The sequence below is a fragment of the Leuciscus leuciscus genome, assembly GCF_965113295.1.
Source record: "Leuciscus leuciscus genome assembly, chromosome: 7".
NCBI lineage: Eukaryota > Metazoa > Chordata > Actinopteri > Cypriniformes > Leuciscidae > Leuciscus > Leuciscus leuciscus.
The window spans coordinates 26316044-26324911 of NC_138731.1; the positions used below are offsets into that span (position 1 = coordinate 26316044).

The 8868-nt window shown below is 36.5% G+C and overlaps 1 protein-coding gene across 8 annotated transcripts in view; it reads right to left on the reverse strand.

The window, feature by feature from the left end:
• The window catches only part of LOC309503725 (collagen alpha-3(VI) chain-like), a 113209-nt gene extending 110936 nt beyond the window's left edge, over window positions 1-2273 (reverse strand). For 4 of the 8 annotated variants that reach the window (XM_082176497.1, XM_082176495.1, XM_082176494.1 and 1 more), the window contains exon 1: window positions 2021-2273. The gene's annotated coding sequence lies outside the window, so the exon portion shown is untranslated. The remainder of the gene's footprint in view (window positions 1-2020) is intronic. The other 4 variants (XM_082176499.1, XM_082176498.1, XM_082176496.1 and 1 more) reach the window with 3 other exon arrangements.
• Window positions 2274-8868: the final 6595 nt, after the last annotated feature.

An 8868-nucleotide genomic window follows, 5' to 3' on the forward strand; every position in this document is an offset into this window, starting at 1 on the left:
AACACGTGTGTGTGTGTGTGCGTGCGTGCGTGCGTGCGTGCGTGCGTGCGTGTGTGTGTGTGTGTGTGTGTGTGTGTGTGTGTGTGTGTGTGTGTGTGTGTGTGTGTGTGTGTGTGTGTGAATAATTGAATTAATGAATGAAGCATTAATATAGCACATTTTATTATTGTACACCCACAGCGTTTTACAATCAGGGTCTCTCCTTACCCATATATATAGTTTAAATTAATTACGTGCATTGTGCACAAAAGACCAGGAATATAAATAAATAGCATTAACTGCAACGTACATTTCTACCAAATCAATGGTAACAGAGCAAAACTTATTGATCACATCTATCACAGCTAAAACCTAAAATAAGAGGTCCATAAACAAGATTACTTTGTGAGTTCTTTCGGTTGGCATTTAGTTCATTTGGATGCAGAATAATAAAAAATATTTTCAGACTTCAGCACACAATGGCCTTACATGGAAACGTACACTATATAACATTATGTGAACTGCATATGCTAAATAGCAGTGTGTCTGAGAAGCAATAACTACAAGTACAGCCATATGAAAAACTTGGCATTTCCATGTGAATTGTTGTCACTATACAAAGAAAGAAATAACAAATAAATTTAATTAATCACAAACTCTATGAATCAGAGGCAAAAACAACAATAAAAGCAAATGCACACAGCAAAAAAATTACACTTTCAAATCATGGAAATCTCTCACAGGATTTTCCAGCATGATTTTGCTGCCTAATTTATTAAAGGTTATTAAAGGTTTCAATGCCCAAGGAACAGTAATGAGATCAAAAACATACACTTGAACCAAATTCAATCCCTGCCCCCTTAAACTCAGTCTGAAAACCAAAGCACCAAATGAGTATTGCAAGTTGTCTCAACATTGGCCTCTAGTGGTCTAAGTGGGGATAACAACCTCTCCATGTCAATCTTTCTTAAAACTGGCCCAACATTAGAGAGAATTTTTTTTTTTTTTTTTTTTTTAACCTTTAGCTTGTCACTGGGACAGTACTATAAGAAGTAAACCTTTATACCTCATCTACCTCTAAACGGTGATTATTAGAACCCTACGGTGTTGCATGTGTGACAATTATGTCTGTATTCCTGTATGTATGTATGTCAATGGGAAAGAACTGTAATGAATCTAATTTTTCTGGTGTTTTCAAGGGTCCACATCTGGTTCTGCTTCACTTAAGTTTAATGTCTGAGCTCTAACTCTCCCAGCATTCTTTGTCAATCTGGCAGGGACAGTGGAAAAAGTGTTTCACATCACCCTGTCTTTACAGTGCTGGGCAGAAGCTGCAATTTTTTTTTAATTATTATATTTTTTTTTATCTAAATAGTGTCTGCAGTGGTAGAAAAGTGCAATATAGCTTCCTGACTTGTTCTGACTCTTGCTTCTGTTTAAACAAGCTCATAATTAGTATTATGTTAGATATCATCTTTATAAACCAAAAGCAGCATAACAACTCAACCAAACAGTTATGGTGATAATTCTACAAAACATCCTTCTAGTAAAATGTGGATTTTACACACCAGAATCAATTAGGTTATGTGCAACCATATCACAAACACTTGATTACATACTGTAACAGTTGTCTCAAAAACTTTCCTGCTGAAGTTCTCACTCTGAACACACCCTTAGCACAGAACCCCTCCTCATGTATTCTATTTGCTCTGCCTCTTCTGCAATGCCTTTTCCTGTGGTGCAAGAAAAATTCCCTGTTTCTCCCAAAGCTTTGGAATTTACAGTACCAAGTAAATTCTTAACATTAAAACTATAATTAAGAAGTAAAACTGCCTACACAATGTGTTCATTGGAATAGCCATACAAACAAACCAAGCTTTACAGGGTAAAAAAGGCGTATGCAACGGCAGATTTTAGTCAAATGGATTTTAGCAAATTTTTTTGAATGCATGCCTCAAAACACACTAAAAGCCACACCATCTCACTCATGCACTTAAACGCTCCTTTTACAAAGATGTATTTGCACAATTAAGCCACTTACCCCTGGAATACAGAATTCAGAGCGCTGTATTCCACAGTCTTTCTATGGAATTTCAAATATCTGCAAAAAGACAACTCTTAGGTCATTATCTTCTATCTGGTATCTTCCTTCTGTGAACTGTTATGGATGGGTCAGACACAGATGATGCTGATCAGCTTGTGTGCTTGAGCTTTGCTGTGAGACTCTCGTCCGTTGAGCTAACTGTGTGCTCTCCAGAGGAGCAGTGCCAATCACTCCAGCCTGGGACAGAACACACAACTCAGAGAATCCTGGAGAAAAGCCACATAATGTTTCCACGCCTCCTACTTTCCTCTGCAGAGAGAAGAAGGAAAAAGCACAAAGAGGAGAAAAAAGAGAGAGAGAGAGAGAGTCATAAATGAAAAACAGACCCAGGCCGTATTTGGTATGGCTGTTCCTTATTGGGAAGGTGATGTAACAAACCAAAGCAAGTTTTTCTTTCTCCTTGCATTGCTCCATCTCAACTTGTATCCATGGCTTATCACAAACACAATATTTGAACTTTCTAGCAAGTCTCTAAATAAAAAAGGTGTGGAGCATAAACGTAGAAGAAGTAGAAAAAACTTGTTTGGGTAACTGTGACAAAGAGAGCTCTGGGTGGGAGCATTTGTTTCTGATTCTGAAGAAATTAACCCAGCATAAAAAAATATATTTGTTTGCACTTATTATATGGACAAGACAAATCACACAGAGACATGTAAATCAGTTACAGTCACATCAGCTTCAATAGTAACATGACCAGAAAACATATCCAGATAATGAATAACATGTTTACATGTTATGTGATATGGGATGTGTCAAAACGATGTAACAAAAGTTCAATAACAATAGCGTATTCCACACAATGAAGTTCTTTTCTAGCTGATGTCAGTACGAGCTGACCTAAGATGGGTGGATCAAAGTGAGGGGTCAGTCCTGAGAGATCAGACACTTACTGCTGTGTTTCTAATTGAGCCCAGATAACATCTGTTTCTGTTGCTGGTAATCCAACTATATCACAGTGTTGTAACTATAGTCTCTCTGTGTTCTGAATTAAGTCAGAATCCTAGTGAATGACAGAGGCGTGCACAACTGATGCCTGTGATTAAATGCAGCGATTACCAAACACAATAAGAGATGTGTTGACAAATTCAGCTCCACTGTGTGCAATTATAACAGATCAATATCAAAATCAAGAAATTAAAAGGCAAGTTATGGAGAAATGAGACCTAACAATTTTGACAAGAGTTCCCATTTGTATCAACATGTTACAGACAAAAGCTCTTCACAGGATCATGTGATCCCATTTTATTTAAAAGAGCAGTCTATTTATAAAAAAAAAACTAAAAAAACATACAGCCTAGTTCTGCCGCATATATATGTGGGGCCTTTTACTGCTTTCCCCTTACTTCTGTACACCTGTCAACAGAGGTGGACAAAGTACACAACTTCCGTACTTGAGTGAAAGTAAAGATACTGGTCAAATATTACTCCGTTACAAGTAAAACTTGTGAAGACCGATTTTTACTTGAGTAAAAGTAGATGCACTTGGTTTTTAAAAGTAGGCTACTTAAGTATCAAAAGTAAATGTCAATGCATTGTTTTATTATTGTTGCATTGATGTATGTAATACTTACAGTACCTTATGCCTCTGAATCTATGCCTGCATACCCTCATATCAATATCAAATGTATTTCTAGAACACAGTTCCAGGATTGAATGTGAGATTGAATAAGTGCACTCAATAACGTCCACAATGGTTTCTGACACCCAAATGGCTGTTCCCTCAAATAGTGCCATATTTAAAGTCTCTATGAAAAGTTTTTTGGCTTTTAATATGATTATGTTAGCCTTACTGTTATCTATAAGCTAGTGTACTCCAAAACAATGACAAAATTCGCATTGCACCCAAAATCATCCTCTGACTGACGTTACTACTTTCTACTCAAGTACCTTGACAGAAATGTAGTGGAGTAAAAAGTACGATATTTGTCTTTCAAATGTAGTGAAGTTACAGTAAAAAGTTTCCAGAAAACATAATACTCAAGTAAAGTACAGATACTCAAAAAGTGTACTTAAGTACAGTACTCAAGTAAATGTCCAACTAAATGTCAGGGTCAACTGTATACTGAAAAAAATAACGCTTGAAGAAACAGTTGAAAAACAAACAAAAATCCCTACTCACACACACACACACACACACACACACACACACACACACACACACACACACACACACACACACACACACACACACACACACACACACACACATATATATATATATATATATATATATATATATATTGTATATATCAAATAAACAAATCAGACAATTAGGTTCTAACTGCAATGAAAAAAAATAAACAATTAAAATATACTATACACTCTTCCTGAAACAGTTGAGAGTCTGAGACTATAAGGCAATCAATTTAAAGGCACTGTACTTCAGGACCTGTATTGTAAACATACTGTATGTCACAGAGGCTTCATCCTTTGTGCTGGTATTGCGCAGTTTAAATAGCAGTTGTCAATTCAATAGGAATAGCAGATATCAGGGTTTGTTTCATATATTATTGAAAGCAGCAGAACGGAACTTAAAGTAAACACAACACAATGGTTTGGGTTTTATCACAGTTTTGACGCACTGGATAATCTGAATGTTGGAAGTATTGCTTGACTTAAATACTCATATAGTTAAAACATTTTAATGGTGGGTTTAAACCTCCATTTACCTTTTCATGGAAAAGGGATGCGCTGACCAAGACTTTCCATGGGTAACTGGATGGATATTGTGGAGTTCAGTGAAATTCCCTAATCAGAGTTTCCTCTGCTTAGTCATGGACTATGCTGAATCACATGTCCGCAAACCAACCTGCAAGAAGTAAAACTAGATAAAATTATGATTGATGTGTAGTTTATTTTTGGGGCCATTTCACGGTAATAAAAAAAAAAAAAAAATACAGCAGAGAGAAGACTGGAGAATGGGAAATGATGTCTTGCGTGAACACATACAGTGACTCAATTGGTGCATGTGCTCTAATCGCTAGGCCATGACATTCTTTGAGTCAGTATCAGCATGTTTGTGTGCACATACTTTTGGAAAAGTTTTTGCCAATACCACATCAAATGGCAAGAGTCAAATGATTTCCCTTTACTTCCAAGTCTGGCAGTTACTCTCTGCTCCTTTATATCATAAAAATACATTCAAGCTAAACCTTTAATCAGCAATATGCATGCTTTGATATGTGCATTCTGTTTTTGAGAAAGTAATAAAGATACATGCACGATTGCAATGACAATGTTACATTTATTTGCAGTTTTCTGTCTGTTCTGCTGCTACACTGACATGGAACCAGGTGGAATTCAGTTTTTCGTTCTTAACTATTATAGCCTGCTAGATCCAGTGACGATAAAAAGTAAATAGGTACAATCATTGCCAATTTTTCAAATAGCTTGTTTTCCAAGCAGTGTTGGCTTGCACTATAAAATTCACCAATGTTCATCCAGCTATAAGAACTACTTTAGCAAAGAATTTGAACAAAGGTGTCAGTGTACTCTGAAATCAACAAACTCTTTTGAATGCCAAATATTCTAATGTGAAAACAGCAAATCTGTTTCAAAGGAAAAAATATCAAGCTACAAGTTCAGCAAGTTTCATTAACAAGACATCTCTTCAACATGAGCTGCGGTTTTCTACAGTTTTACACAAGGCCAGGTGGGCACAGACCATCAATAAAGATGAGTCACAGATTGCAGATTAGTTCCAGCTGGACACAGGCTGCACTGAGCAACACAAATTAACTGAGTAAGGCAGTTTGGTCTAAAAGGAACTGCAAGACTCTGATGCACCTAAAATGAAAGCAGAAGCATCATAAAGGACATAGACTTTCAGATATGATATCTCCATCCATTCCTTTATATTTAGCAGCACTTTTGCTGAACCAAGACATCTAAATGAATTTGTAACTGAGACTGATGTTCAAAAAGGCACCAGCTGTCCTCATGAGGAGACTCTATAGGATTGTAAGCAAAGGGTCAAGACAGAATATTCATGTAGATTACAGCTGATCATCTGATTGTGCTGGTTACCAAACTCTCTCTCTCTCAGAAGAAGAAGAAGAAGAAGACTAAATCAGATGAAATGGATTTTCAGAGATGGCTGGCAGCTGTCCACACCATGTGCAAAACACATTTCTAAAATCCTCCTTTCACCATAATCTTTTCCTTTTTCCCTCTCTGGACAGTTCGAGGGGTAAATCTGTTTTGAATTTGACTTCAGCATTTTAAGATTCTTCCTGTGTTCTTGCAGCCTAAAGACAAAAACGCTGGCACTAAACAAATCGGCACATCCAAAGCTTTAGGGGAAAAAATATGCATATACTGAGTCAGGATTACACGTTTTGATGAGAGAAAAAGCTGTGGTCGCATGCTGTGTCCAGATTTGCTCTGGCTATAGTTAAAGCTGTGACCATTTCAGCAAATCTGTTATAAATACAATAAATCAATAACAGCACTTATGCTCTATAAATAAAAACTGGTGTTATGATTTTTATTTATTTTTTCTCTATCAAAGATAACATACAACCAGGCCTTCGTTTACCTGTTTGCTGTTTACAGCTTAGAATAGGTTTTTGCTATGAACAAGAATCACTTTTATACCCACTATTTAACAGGCTAAAAATCAGGAATAAAAACCCCTGTGTTAAAGTCCTTGGCCCTCAGAATGGTCTAAGTGCTTACTATGTATCAAATCCCCCGTTCCAGCTGCCAGCAGCAGCCACAGTTTAACCCTCCCTTGTTGCTTCATTGACTCACCAATCTATCTGAACAATAAACTCGATTGAAATCTCACTGGGTGTCCTGTACAGACAGCTGCTGTTTTAAAATTCTGAACTTAGTAACCACGACTACGATGCCGCAATGACTAATGCCTCATAATGCATACAGTATTCAGGGCTGGAAATGTAGTGAAACTGGGTGTGATGGAACTTTTAGAATATACTGCAGAACATAAGTCCTGAAAATGTGCCTTTGAAAAAGACAGTGTGCTTGAAAATCTTACTCATTTTTTCCATGAAGTATATGTACTGAGACTGGAAATTAGAATTTCCATGATTAAAATGAATCATGCCTAATGTTTGTTTGGGAAGCATCACAATCGTTAGGCATAACATTTCCCCCAACTCATGTCCAGCTCAAACGGAAAGGTTTTTGTGTAAACTGAGAGAGTAATGAGGAAAGAGTGTAGTACAGGAAATAAACTACATTGGAGTAGTGTACTCTTAATACACATACATTGCAGGCAGAGTCCTACACTGAGGCAGGTTAGAAAATGGAGAGGGGGGGGGGGGGGGGGGTCTACAGCCTTAAGGCCATCATGATAGAGCTCCATTCATATAACTTTTTTTAATGCTACATGCTACACAGTATTATTTTTTGTGTTCATTATAATGAGAACAAGATGCATGTTTGTAAGTTAAATGTTACTGTGTGTTTATCTTGCATTTCATAACCTAATCCGCAAAACTCCATCAGCAAACATGCTCTCAAACAAAGTTACATGAGCTCATTTGCTTCAGTAAGGAATTTTGCTACTTCCCCATGTTTTGGCTAAAACTGATAGGCGTCCCTTTCTTGTCTGTGCCAAGTCTGTGTCAAGTAAACAAAAAACATACAATTTCCTAAAGCAGAATTCATTTCATGTGAAGCAAGATAGCCAGAGTAGGCTACAAGCAATATTCAGTGTCATAGTTTATTAAAATATTACCAAAAATGTGATGGATAGACATACAGTCATTTTAATGGGTTACACAACTTTTCAAAAACAAAAAAAAATCCAGAGGAAATTATGGCTTGTGAAAATCGGAAGGAACCTTAAAACAATAAAACCCATTGAATAGACTATATGTCTATCCCACAAAGCATCACTGTCATTCTACCCATCTACCACTGCAACACGTTTCAGAAGCCGTTGATGTTATTTCTTTTCTTTACGGCAGAGGGGGCTGTTCTTGCTAACAACCTCTTCCAGAGCCACATTCTGCTGACAGTTCATTACATATTTTATTTAAATTCTTAGGCTCAGGACAACATGTACCTTGGTTTTTCTATATCTACGTGTTTATATGCATTTATCTGATACAAAGAATTACTATGATTTAACACTTCTGCCTTTTACCATGTCAGTCTACATTTTGCATAAATCTTATAGATCATCAACTCAATCTTGGAAATATAAAAGTCTCCACTTTTATATCGCTCACTAAATTCAAGATTTATTCTCAATACAAGGAACAAACCAAGCTTCAGGATGTGTAGTATTTTAGAAACCCGCAGGTATATCTTTCTGAACGTAGTTGTGGCTTGGGATTTGTCATTTTCCCAGTCATGAATAGAAGCCCCTGTATAAAGAAAATGCAAATGGTTGAACCATTTTACATGCATTGCAAAAGAATCTAACTTGGGCAAACTTAATCAGAGTCACCAGTCTAGAATGAATATTTTTTTCCGGTTGAAATAACGTCATGCGATAGGCACTTTTCCTTCCATGGTCAGGCAAAGGCAATAACTTTTCAAACTTGCTTTGAATGGAAACAGTGTAAACACTTATTTGGTAGAAAATCAATTAAAAATGGATGAATCATAGAAATGTACAAATATTCTCTGTGCACATGCTGTCACATCTTAAATATGGATCTGCTACCATAATTTTAATAAATACAAAATAATTGATAAATAGTTTGAAACCTGTGACCATTATGTCACCATTATATGACCTGTGACCATTATGCTGATTTAAGCTTTAACAATGTTAAAAGATTATGCTATTTCAAAGAGAACTCTGAGCT